Source organism: Rhopalosiphum padi, chromosome 1 (genome assembly GCF_020882245.1).
Source record: "Rhopalosiphum padi isolate XX-2018 chromosome 1, ASM2088224v1, whole genome shotgun sequence".
NCBI lineage: Eukaryota > Metazoa > Arthropoda > Insecta > Hemiptera > Aphididae > Rhopalosiphum > Rhopalosiphum padi.
The window spans coordinates 58,256,755-58,271,354 of record NC_083597.1 but is presented as its reverse complement, the minus strand read 5'-3'; positions in this window follow the sequence as shown (position 1 = coordinate 58,271,354).

Sequence of the window (14,600 nt, the reverse complement as noted above, 5' to 3'; positions counted from 1 at the left end):
CTATATAAACATATATGATTAATACGCGTTTCATAAATACCTACGTAATATATTATTCCGAATTATAACTTTCAGTGCCTTCGAGTGTTGTTAAATTATTTTTAACGTTTTATACATAGTGTATAAGTAGGTACAGAGAACACCAAACCATTTATAAATATAAATTGTCGATTTAAGAAAACTAAGTCGGGTATATGGTATAAAAATCTCTATATGCGTTATATAAATGATTGTAGCGAACGTCATATTTGTACACATGGTGTATATTTATATCATCTATTTTATGTTTGGGGGGCTACACGAAGACGCATTTTTACTAACGTGACTCACACCAAAAGTGAACATGGTGGATTCTATTACACATATTTTAAAGCTATGACAATAATATATAATATTGTACTATATTAATATAATCTATTGTACGCGATGAGATATATTTTCTTGGAAAAATTCGGTGTATCCAAAATCGTACACCGTTGCATTTGTTTTTCACAATTTTCCCGTGAAAAAATCGTTTAAATAGAAGTACGTGACTTGTTCGAAATATACCACCTGTGTCCGAATTTTCAGCCATATAAGTAAACACGGTACGTGTTTGAGGTTTCCTACCACCCTCAGGTGTATTAAACGGAAAAATGGCAAGCATGCGTTGTGCTATTATATAGTAAAACAATATAGGTCTCCGCCTGCACTGCGCTCTGCGATATACTTTAAAGTTCTCCAGTCAACGATTCCTATATAGATGCCGAGAAATATATGACACTCTTTTTCATCTCGACAGTGGTTAATATTATTTTTTAGATTTAAATTTTGAACTCGGATACATAATACAGGATACTCACGGTAATATACAGTATACGACAATGAACAATTATATTTATAAATAATAAATATTTACCAACACTCGATAGGTAATAACAATAACATAAGCAGGTCAAGTTGTTGTTGTTAATTTTAACTTGTGTTTGTTAATGATATTTATTTTACGTATAGCACAATGAGATAATTTTATAATTGCAATAACTGATTATTATTAATTCTTTTTTTTACACATTATGTTATTTTTGTATCTAGCTTAAGTTTTCAGTACTATAAAATGTTTGAAGATAAGTAAATACGTCAAGTACTATCATCAACCACCGCCAAGCCACCAGGTTAATGATATATGTTTAACGTCAAGTTTACCTGTGTAATGTCGACTTTATTCAGTCATTGAACTTGGACATTATCCGTAACATATACATATGTTATAATAGTTAACTTATCAATTATTATAGTATATAATGTGATAATACTATATAGTTCGTTAAATGGTTGTTGTCTCGTTTGACTTGAACAATTAATTTGTATTAGTTGAAATATAAGTAATAACCTATATTTTTTCCATGAGTACATGTATTTATTTACTTTTTTCACAGTGACAACAAAGTTCGTTCCAAGTCATGATGCAAAATTATATATTTCATAAATATACTCACCATCGAATTATATACTGAATTATAATAATAATGTTGTGTATAGTTTACAGTTTACACTCTTGTGTATGTTATACATTATAGTACCTATTATACATTTATACTATAATTTAAAATAATATTTAGTTCAGAACACACCATTAGGTACCTAATACAAACCAATGGTATACTACACTACCATCGCCCACTAAAAAGATATAATACACCAACACTTTGACTTATAGTTCAGCTTCACTGCTTGTTCAGTCTTTTTTATTTATCTAATTTGTATAGATAAGTAAAATATGTATGTATCTATGCAGCATGGACACATAATTAGGTATGTTAGCAAACTATTGCACAATATGCACAATATTTTGTAGCTGATGTCATATGCCAAGTCCCATAAGAAATATATTGATATTATTATCAGCTGTGTTTAATAAACTACGATAACACATACATGCTGACATAAGTTGGTTGGTTATTTTTAACATAGTTACGAGTATATCTTACTTGCATTTTTTTTCAAATAAAAATGCTGTAATTAGATTGTGTCTGGATGTCACACGAAAAAAATTTCTCCGACAACTTACATGCATATTATATAAAAACGTATAATAACATTTATCTTATATTAATTATTTGTGATAAAAAAGTAGTCATTAGATGTTGGAGTTTCGCTTATCAGTTATCACTTACAAAAAAAAAATAACCGTCTTCATTTTTTTTTTCTAGCATTAGGTATTTTAAGTTTTATATCTTTGTATTTTTCCTAAAACTGTGATGTAGCGAAAATTAAATAATAAAAGGAGTTTTATTATAAATAAAAAAAAAACATTACAAATATGCGTACTATTTCTATATTAATCTTATAAAAGGCATTGTCTTCGATGGTAACTGCAGTGAATTTACTTAATATTAGTTATTATAATAATGTAAAAATTCATATCCTGTGTATAAATGTAATGTCATTAAAACAATTTCTTACATCTAAAGACTGACAATATACGTCAAAATACTCACAATATGTATAATCAAAAATCAGTGTTTTCTTACCTGGGAGTAAAAATACGAGTAAGTTGAATAATATTGTGTGTACACGAGTTCGTGATGTACATGCTACAGAATAAAATGTAATAAAATAACCACGCCGAATAGCTTAACATTGGGGTAAAAGTACATATATTTAATATGCTATCAACAGTCAACACTTCTGTTTAAAATAAATCAAGGCCTATGGTTTTGTAGTTTCTTAGGTATTGTATGATTTGCAAATGTATAAAACCTAAATAACCATACAAAAGACAAAACTAATGGCCTTGATTTATTTTTATTAAATTTTTACACTACATGCATATTGAACATAGTTTATATTTGAAAATGTAATGAGTTGAGTGTTAAATACATAGCATTATGTACCTATAGTACGAGTACGAGTATACTATTATTAAATCAACTACTATTCTATATAGTATTTTATATAATATTATTGGCGTTTACAGCTAATCAGTTTTGAGTAATTTTTATTAAAATTAGAGATGTATCTAAAATGAGAATAGGTAATCGCTTCGACCAGAACTTGTATGGGTGTACCGTGTTTTTTATATGTACATACTTCTGTGTTAATAATTATTAATTATAAATATTGTAAATTATTATCTTATAATCTTTATGAAAATTCCTAATTCAATCATACCTAAATAAAAAAAAATTATGTCCTGAGGAATGAGGATCGTGATCATGTTGGCTCCAAATTAACTAATATGTTTGACATTGGTTGTTCATAATTTCGTAAATTAATAGATATAAATATATAATGGAACTAAAAAAATTAAATACTCAAAAATGTAATTGAAAACGATGGTTCTTTGATTGATTGAATTTTAAAGTGTAATATGTATTCTGTGTCTTATAAATGAGAGGTATTCGGTATTCGATGTTGGTATGTTCAATGTTTAAAATTTCCAAATCACTCCAATAATATATCTTGGTCTAAAGCCAATTTTAATGCGTCGCATTGTCGCGTTGAGGAAAAAGATCGTTTTACATCAACACAGTTAAATTTACAGGAAATATTATTTAAATTTGTATAATACATTTGTATAATTAAATACTGATAAACAAAAAAATTAAAAATCTGTAACTTAAAATTTAATTTTTATAATTTTGTTTTAATATAACTTAATGTTTAAATTTTTAGTTAATATCAGTAATTAGATATTATTATATATATTGTATATACAGCTACTTACCTAGTGGCTAGTACATATACTCTGTATTTATGAGCCTCGGAAAGTATTAAAATTATTTTATAGCATACGTTATTCTATTATATACTATTATTAGTATAACTGCATTTTTAATTATTTATTGTCAATATAATTTTACAATCAAGTATTAAAATACTTTTTTTTATATATTTATAACCTTAGGTACATACTAGGTATATATACATAATTATATAATAACTACTTCTTATTAGGATAATAGTACCTTTTATCAGTGTTAAACCCAATATATTTTCTAGGGGGAGGAGGGCTTTAATATTCAATAACTAAAAAGACAAACATTTATTTGGTCTTAATCGTCACGAAAAATCATTACTTCAATGGCGAAATATCTGTCTGATGTTTCAGCGGGTAGTTGGAGCTCGTTAGCCCAACTTCCAATCACAGCTATGTGGTATACCATCACAGCTTTGAATAAAAATCGGACGGATTACAAAATTGAGTTTAGGTAAAAAGAGCGAAATCATTAAAGCGACGGTAAAACCGTGATAAACTGATAACAAATAAATAGCTACGTAGGTAATAACAGCGATTACAATTTTCGTAATAAGTATATTAGTATTTTATTTTCAAAAGTTTATAAAATTGGTTTAGTTAGTGATGAATGATGATATATTCGACGTTATATTTTAATGTATATGACCTATTTTACGTAATATTAAATTAGTGTACCTACATATTTTCTGCGTGAGTGCCATATTAACTTAAAATGCAATATATATATAAAAGTAATAAAAATAAGAATTTGTTAGTACACAAAAGTTGCATGTATAGAGTATATCGTATGACAAACGAAACAGCTAGTATATTGGGTAATTAAAAAATTAAGATTGTTAAAAATTGTAAAGATCGGATTACTATAAGAGATGAGTCAATTTCAAAAGTTCCTTCAGATCATACACATAATGTCCCCGAAATTAATAAATTGATACTAGACAAATAGTTAAAAAAATTTAAATATTGGTATATAATTGATAATCTTTAGCAAATCATTGCCAGTTGACAAATTATGCCAGGTGTAGCCGGAGATATTCTCGCTATTCTACTTTTAAATTAAAACGTAATTTATGAAGAGCACCACTGAAAGAACACACTGTAGAACGTCCACTGAAATTCTTTTTATTTAATGGAACTTGAAATTCCTAAGAATTGGTATATACATTAAAATTAAAAATACGGACATCCATTTTTAATAACAATTGTCAAATTATTAAAGATAGTATACTAATATATCTTACTGGAGAAAATACGAAACAAATTGAAAAATCTAAGCATTGGTTCACAGATGGAATTTTTAAGAGTTCTCCAGTTATATTCTTTAATTTTATATAATACATTAGTTATACATGTGTTAATAAATTGCAATTCCCACCATTTAGTGTTTTGAAAATTCATAAACGGCTTAAAGAATGAACAAAATACTAAAAAGCTGAGGTACGAACAAATACTTGTGGGACATTCTAATAATAAGAAAAAATATATTTTATAATTGTATTTGTCTCACTAATACTCAATTAATATCTAATTAATAGCTAATTTATTATTTATTTTATTATATGAATAATATTATTACTTCAATTGTTGTTGTACTGGCACCATTATAAAATACCGTACGATATGGGTCAAATAGAGGCACCGATATAATATATACTCTTTAAAATAGCCCCCTATTTAGAAAACCCACAATATTGTTTTGTTTTTAGTTGTCCTGTACTCAGTAGTCTAGTAGTGTATATCGTATGGTCACCATAGCTATAAATTTAGTATTTATTAATAACATTGATATTTGATAGTATCAATATAATACAATATTAAGGCTTATAGTTATAAGTAAAATATTCAATTTATAAAATACTTTCTATAGTTTAAAATTCTAAAATGTTAAATTTCAATAATTATTATTTTCATTGAAATAAAATGCTAAATATTGTACATTTTCATCTTGAAAATATAAAGAAATGGGATTTATTTAATTTATTTGACTAATAAGTAAGATAAATAAAATTAGGTAAATTTATGTCAACACCCAACATATTATACGAGACGTCTACGAGACGTCATCGTCATAATTATATAATATACCTAATTGATAAACTTTGATAAATAATTTTAAAGTTATACCAATCGGCAAATATTATTATATTGATTAAAAATTATTTCGAGTAGGTAATTATTTATTTTTATTTTACAATCTTCATGTTATATAAACTAGGTAGTAGGTATTAATTAAACCAAATTTAAAATATAGAATATTCTATATAATTCAGATAATTTTTTATTTCAAATAATTTCTCATTTTTTACTCTGGACATTATCATTGTAGTGTATAGACTATGTCATACAATAACAAGTCTAAAATTAGGATTGTATACACAACCCCGCTGAAAAGTTTATTTAACTAAAAAAACACGTATATAATTATATATAATAATATAATGGTATATAATTTATATTTATTATTTATTATATTGTCGCTTCAAAATTAAAAATTCAAGATTATTAAACAGTATTATAGATTAAGTACCAATATAAATTATTCAAGTATATTAAATCTACGCTACAGCTATTGCTGCTAAATAATTTTAAATACATAAATTGTCCTATAAAAGTGTATACCTTAAATACCTAAAGTCCTGAAATTGTGTTTACGCGAGTATGTGATAATGTGATATTATAGGCTATAAATTACCAACATAATTTTAATATAGACACTTTAACACTTAGTGTAGTATAATAGTGTTCGACCTATCTTATTACAAACTATTTAATCGTGTGAGACACTAACTTAATTGCGTGTACTGTGTGTAATGTGTCTAGAGGTATTTATTAATATAAGTATAGGTTTTAGGTAAACATGAATAATTTTTATTAATTTTTGTATAAAATATAATCAATGGCATTATGCTCTTATAAATAATGAACGTTTTTAGTTTTAAGAAATAATCTAAGATAATCAATTCGGCTATCAATTTGGTAAATGGTAATAAGTTTTCCCACTATCAAGTATTGTAAGACATTTGAATGTATAAAACTAAAATTAATTTCGTATCCAAAGTGAAAAATTGCTAAAAAAGTATCATTTTATTTATTTGTAAATATTATATTATTATATTTGAATAGGAATTAAATTAATATTCATATATTTTGTGGGTTTAGACGTGACTATGCGAGGTGGCTGCCGTCAACAATTAATATTTGGTTATCTATATAATTGTATAAGGGCAACAGAAGAGCGTAAGTTACTGTCCAGTTTACTTAGCCATTGTATATATTTGAGACCCTGACATAGATAGGTCCAAATATCAGTAAGTATTAAAACCTTTAAGGATATTGTGAAAGAGTATGTTATAAAAAACCATAATGTAAATTATGGTATTATAATTTATAATATTGAATGACGTATGTTTTTGAAAAATAAATATAAAATAATAAATCATTGATGTACACAAACATAATAATTAATTCTAAAAAATAAATAAGTTATTTCGATTGTATTTGTAATTTATATACTCATATTGTGTATATCGTATAATAAATAACCATGTTTAACTGTTCATGGTCAGATTATTAATCGCTTCATGACACAACCATGTACGTATAATACTAGCTAACAATACTAATTAAAACAAATACAACGGTTAATAATTTAACTATAATAGTTAATTATATAATATTAGACTAAAATACAAATAACATGAACTAATTAAAATTGTTAATTTGTGTACAGTTTGTTATATAATTAAAAATAAAAAAAAAAAAACCGAGGAATTTGTTTTGCTATACCTATATAAAAGTATGGAATGTATTTTGTAACTTATAAGTTATAATAAAGTTGTAATAGAATAGATAGTTAAAATTATATGAATTCTACCTAAATAAAAAAATTATGAATCATTACAAGCGAAAAACAGTTCTGCGAGGAGTCAGTCGGTCGATTATCAATTTAAACTTATTAAAGATATTTTAAATTTCATATTTTTCTTTTAGTATTTCTCTAGATTGCACTATAATATTTTGAATTTACAATGAGTATTGTATAGGTATAGATAATACTAATGAACCATGAACGAAGTGGCTAAACATCTCAATTGTCTACAACATATGACTATAATGTCTGTATGAGTTTTGAATAACCATAAGATAAGTAAAAATCGCGATTTTTCGTTTAAATATCTAATTTTGTCGAGTCTCGAACTTACAATGTAATTTTAATGTTGGGTATATAAAATAAACTTATTGTTGGATTATATTATTATACATAATTAAATATTATGAAAATTTAAAGTTTCTGCAATTATTATTTTTTGAGTCACATCAAAATAACGATATCGATTGTATAAAAAATGTATGTTACTCGTATTCCTATATTTTCGTAACTTATTTTTAGTTTTCCCCAATTATTGAGATAATTATTAGGACTAATACTAAGTACCAAAAATGGATCCGAAATACTGAAATTACCCCAGAGTTGATAAAATATTTCTTTTACTATAAAAAACAATATTAAAAAAAGCCAATACATTCTTCATATTTCTCCGTTTAAAATTACAATTTTAAAATTTTCATGGTGATTTGTTAATATTTGGTTAATAATTAGTCACATATACACATACATTGTACAATAGTAAAATTAAATTAAATAAACAAAAATATAATTTGCATTTTGTTGTTTATGTAGGAAACGTGTTTTGTGTTTATCTTATATTCATCATAAAATTCGATCGACCTGCAAGAATTAATAAAAAAATCAAAGTCTTATGATAAATATTAAGTTTTAAACACAAATATATGATGTACCGTTACAAATTCTTAAAAATATGATCATTAAATTTGAAGTACATTTAACAAAAAAAGATAATTCTTTATATTTTGGTAAGTGGTAACATTTAAAAAAAATATGTGCATAGGTAATAGTTTCTACGTAAACAGGCTTGAGACTGCAAAATTTTTTGATTTTAATTGTATGGTCAAAACACTTGAAACCTTCAACTGATAGGTACCTATAATTGTATTTTATATAAAAATGATTATATACACCCACATTTTAATATTATTATACATTTATGCTTATTTATTATTTAAAATAATATTAATAATAATGTATACTAAATGTTGACCAATATTTTGTATGAACAATAACTACCTAATAAGTTATATTCTATATAGTATAAGCAATTATACGTAATTTTTAGATTAGGGCGTGTAAAAAATAAAAATAACAAATATTAAGAAATACTTACTTAATGATAATATATCACGTAACATGTACGATGTACGCATATAATACAAAATAAAAATAAAGGTCGTATATCTTTACGAATTTTGATTTAAAAGTATTTAATTTTATGTTGTGTTTATAGTAGAACTAGTGGAAGTAATGTCAATTATTTGTACGTAGGTAGGCCAACAAAATAAACACATCCTACATTCTATTATTTATAAGAGAACACTCAATAAATAACTATTTAATAACATGTGTATTGTTCATTGTTCTACTTCTGATTTCAGGATATGAAATTAAAAAAAAAGTGATTAACCGTTCTGCTGTGTACAGTAGGTGTACCTTGTCATTTAGCAAGTCACTGTAATGTATGTGTTGAATTTGAATTCAATGATAAATCATTGCTAACGAAAAACAATTCTGAGGAAAGACAGTCTGACAGTCTTCAGCCAATATCACTAAATTTACAATATGATATATATTTTATATTGATATTTTAGTAATTTATTTTAGTATTTTACTAATAATACGGTGGGTAGATTGAATACATTTTTGTCGAAAACATTGTATATTCATTATATTATTTAATTATTACAACAGTATATAATATAATATTTATACCATAATATACTGATATATCTACTCATTATTGTTATTATTTTATTAACTTTTGACTTTTGAGTCAATAATACTGAATTATCTTAGAACGGCGAGAGTGTGTGACTATTCACAGGTTCGTAGTATAAGTAGACAATAGCATGAAATTAATTTAAATGTTGTATAAAATATAATAATTTTATAAAAACATATTTTTACAGAATGTCTTATGTATACACTTTAAGACAGAGAAAAAACGCTATGCTTCCGGAATCACTTGACCAAGACCTCGACACTACGTATTTCCGCTTCAAATAAATTCATCAACGTCTCCAATCTACACGACAAGACATAACTCTTCTCTGTGCATTATTTAGTATTTAAATTTATTATAATTTTTACATTGTTACACTTGCGTGTTATACATTTTAAACGTTGCCAATATCACCCAACGATCACTGTTTCAGCGAGATTATTTAAATATATATATATATATAATATGATATGTTTCAAAACTTCACGGATAAATATTTTTGAATTTCAACAACGAACAATGTTCAAATGTGTTTGTTTATATACCGCGAGATAAAGGAATTAAGCGATAGTGACGGAGTTGGAAAGAATTTCGATTGAAAGAAGATCATAAATAATATTTTGATAGTGAATAACGACGACGTGTAAATAAAGTGATGGCGGATTTACTCGTCGGTTATCGTAGCGGCGCGTGACTAGATTTCTGTGGTAACATTGTTTTGATTGATGCGATTTGAATGGTTTTCTCGAACACTCTGAAGCATTTTCTGTGTAGTCTGTTTTTTTTATTTGTCGTCAATATATGTTTAAATCGAACTCGTCGAGTTTCTCGACTTCGAACAATGTCTAATACGTCAAATCGCGGTAGTGATCACCCGACAACGCTGAGAACAACACATCGAAGCGATGTCACAGTGCCGATGTCGACGCGATATCGATGCGACGTTATTCTTGAATAATACGTGACACGACGATCAGGGGCGCATGTCGGAACCGTCCGATAATATAATAATTATTATTATTCGAACACCGCCGCGTTCATCCATACGGTCGGCGTCGCACGCCGCAGCACCGGTCGTGCATATGGCCCTGGTGCGCGTCGGCGATTCGGCGTATCCAACGCGTCGGCGTACGGCAACGTTTCGGCAGCACGGCATTTATTTGCACCGTCCGCCACCAGGACCGCATGCAGTCGTCGCGCCCCTTTACCGAGGCGACGACGTGTATTTCCGGGGGTGTCTGGCAAACCGATTCCGGTCGATCGCCGAGACGGTAGAAATATTATACGATTTCGTCACGGCCGGAACAGACCAAGCAGTTGGTACCCGCTGATATGTGAAAATTGTCCCCCTCACAACTGAAGCTTTCGGCTTAAGAATTTATTTCCATGGATATAATTGGATAGGCAATTGTTGTTGTTGTTGTAGTCAGTAATCTAATCGGTATTGCCCGTAGATTACAGGTATTTGGATTAAAAAAAAAAAACGAGTTTTCAATATTATTTAATATTAGCAGGACGGAAAGGGTGTAGGTCCACGGCAAAGTGCAGCTCACGATTTACTGCTATTAAAATGTTTAAACATCTCGTGAGACTAAAGCCGCAAGAAATTGAATTTGTGTAGAGATGACAATAATAATATAACGATATATTATAGTGTCACTGAATCTATAAATGGTAGCCCACACGATTTATTTGTCGAGGTAAATTTGGAATTTGATGACGCACGATTATATAGCAATTTATTACAGTTGAATTCTGAGAACATGTAAAAACTTCGTTTTTCAGAAATCCCGTGTTTAATATTTTAATTTCCCAAAAAAATTGTACAATACGTGGCACACGTTTTTTACAAAGACTTGACGATTATTCGAATGCTATGAATATCATTATGATTTATTAATTTATGATACATAAATACTACTATGTACCTTCTACTATGTAAACTACTGAAATATTCAGGATTTGTATGGATTATTTGTATAAAAATTCAACAGAATTAGAAAATGTTTAATCTTTATAAATATTGAATTTATTTTATATGCATATAATAATAATTAATAACGGTTCAACACGATTTCGCACTTTTTACCTTTTTGTATTTGATAAAATAGAATACGATTGCGCATCTTTTACTTTTTTTCTTTGAGCAATCACAAATATTTAAATAAATATAAATTCAAAAAATTTACCAATATTAATAATAACATAGTCAATAATAAAATAAAAATAAAACTAATACTTACATCCAATCATCACAGTAATTTATTATTACGCGTCAAAAAGAAAAAAAATATGTACAAAAAAAATCAAGTTCTTATAAATTTTTAGCACAAAAATTTGGTCCTAATGTCAGCAAATAATTATTTAAAGATGTCTCATTTTTTTTTACATTTTTTTCTAAATATTTATAATAAATGCAATATTTTCTTCTTGCTCTTTACGAGGCTTGTTAATATTTTGTTGTTTTAATTGTTTTATAGTTTTATAGTTTATACTATATATTTTTAAATAAGATTCACTTTGAATAACCAATAAAATATGTATAACTTGGTAAATAGATAGATGAGATGTATAAAACTGAACGTTATAGTGGCTATGAAAAGATTCTGGCCCATTGGTCGTTCTTGTTTCTGTTGAAGGTTCAGTTTCAGTTGCCTATAAAATCGGTAGAAAAGCGGCATCAGATGATATATAATTGGAACCTATTGTCAGGGTCGGCTTGGGGGGCGGCCCCCTATTCGGCCAAAATATACCCTTCCCTTTTCGGCCAGTGTCACTTTTCGGCCAACACTTACAGTTCCCTTTTCGGCCAAAACTTACTGTTTACTTTTCGACCAGCACAGTTTTAACAACTTATGAGTTATGATTGTATCCAAAACTATGATTTTTTTTTTAAAATTATTACCTACCTAATACTTTATGAAAACATGATAAAATAATAGTATATTATATAGGTATATATTGTATAGGTATTATAATACTATATTAATTTTTATTCGAATAATGTATTATATTATAACATTCTGTTATTTTATATTATTTTATTTTATTATTTTTTTATAAAGTATTAGGTGGGTAATAATTTTTTTTAAAAAAATTCATAGTTTTGGATACAATCATAACTCATAAGTTGTTAAAACTGTGCTGGCCGAAAAGTAAACAGTAAGTTTTGGCCCAATAGGGGGCCGCCCATAATTTTATACTGTATTTTAGGGTAACACGTGCAGTACAAGGGCCCAGGCAGGAATCCCGGCCCTCCGGCCCTGCCTATTGTAACTATACGTATTACGTTATTAACTATTATCATTTTCGTCGTCACGAGTACATCTTAATTATTTATTTTTAAAGACGAATATCGGCATATTAAACCTTTTTTTTGACGCGTAATTACTATGATGAATTATAAAATTTAAAATTTTTACTATACTACGTATTACGTTATTATTAATGTGGTAAATTTTTTGAATCGATATTTATTGAAATATTTGTGTTTGCTTAAAGAAAAAAGGTAAAAAGTGCTCAATCGTGTTACGCCCAATAATATATATGTCGTACATTTTTGTAGGACGCCTAAGATGCCTTCATTTTTTCATTATCGATATTTTATCTACTAAATAATGTACAGAAGGCGTTTAAATACTGTAACCAAACATGCGTCTAGTACTCTAGTATGTAATATGGTACAACAGTTGGTATTACAGAAATATTATAGGAGCTTTCATGATATACAATAAATAATACATTTTGTTTTATACTCCATACTATATTTTTTTATTAGGTTAAATTCTGCTAAATTATAATATAATTTATACTATTTTAAACAAAATTGCATTGACAATATTATGCATAACCGGTTATCTACTTAGGAAATGAAATATTATGTTTTAATGAAACAAAATAACATCATATATGTAATTTATTACAAAAATATTTGGCATTTAAATATTATTACTTTATTATGTTATTTATTTATAGCCAATAGTCATATTATAGTCATAATAACATATTATATAATACAAAATTATACTTTATATTTTTATGACTTCGCCTGGCATAGTTTTTATATTCCAGTGAGTAGTGACACAATTTTATTATTCATTTAGTCTAATCCTCGTGTACGATTGTTTGGCTAGTTGACTATATAGCCACTCCAATTTATAATTATAGTTGCTATAATTGTGCATATATACACATATTGTATACAATATACATTTAATATATTTCATATTTTTTCTAAATGGAAATTTGGGCATGAAATTTTATTCACATTCGTTGTCAAAACAATTAAATGCAAATTATAGTAAAGCACCTATTACGGACACGTATGACTATTTGAATTAAAAAATACTCAAATATCAATAAATAATTTCTTGGAATTCAAAAAAATGATAAAAGAAGGTTGAATGGGATCATCCACCATATCCCATCCGTATATATGAAACTTATTTTTTTCTACAAACATACTATGGCTATTGTTGATAGTAAAACAGAAACAGTGAATAATATGTGCAAAGAAAGTGAAAATAATTGAGAAACGTGGAATAAGAACAATTTTGAACTAAATTTCGCCTATAGTTACTAGCTTGCTTATAAATAAATATACTGGTCAGTATACGAAAATTGAGTCCTATAACCGACTTCTTAATTAATTTCAATATATGTTATTCAATTAAAATGAAAAAAACACTTATCATCGAAAAATAATCAATTTTAAAGAAGCATTATTACTACTAATCAATCAACACATACACATACTAATCAATCATATGTTTTATTAGTATGTGAAATTCAACTTAACAGCGAATAGTAGATTTTTAAACGCATTGAAAATTATCAGTTATTAATATGACATGGTATGATTTTTAAAAGTTAATTAATCTTTAACAATTAATATTATTACGGTACGTTATGAAATTACTCTTAAACATTGTACCTAATTTAGCTACAAAGTAAACATTATACTAATAGCTTGTCGATAATGATATTTTAGTATGTTTAATATA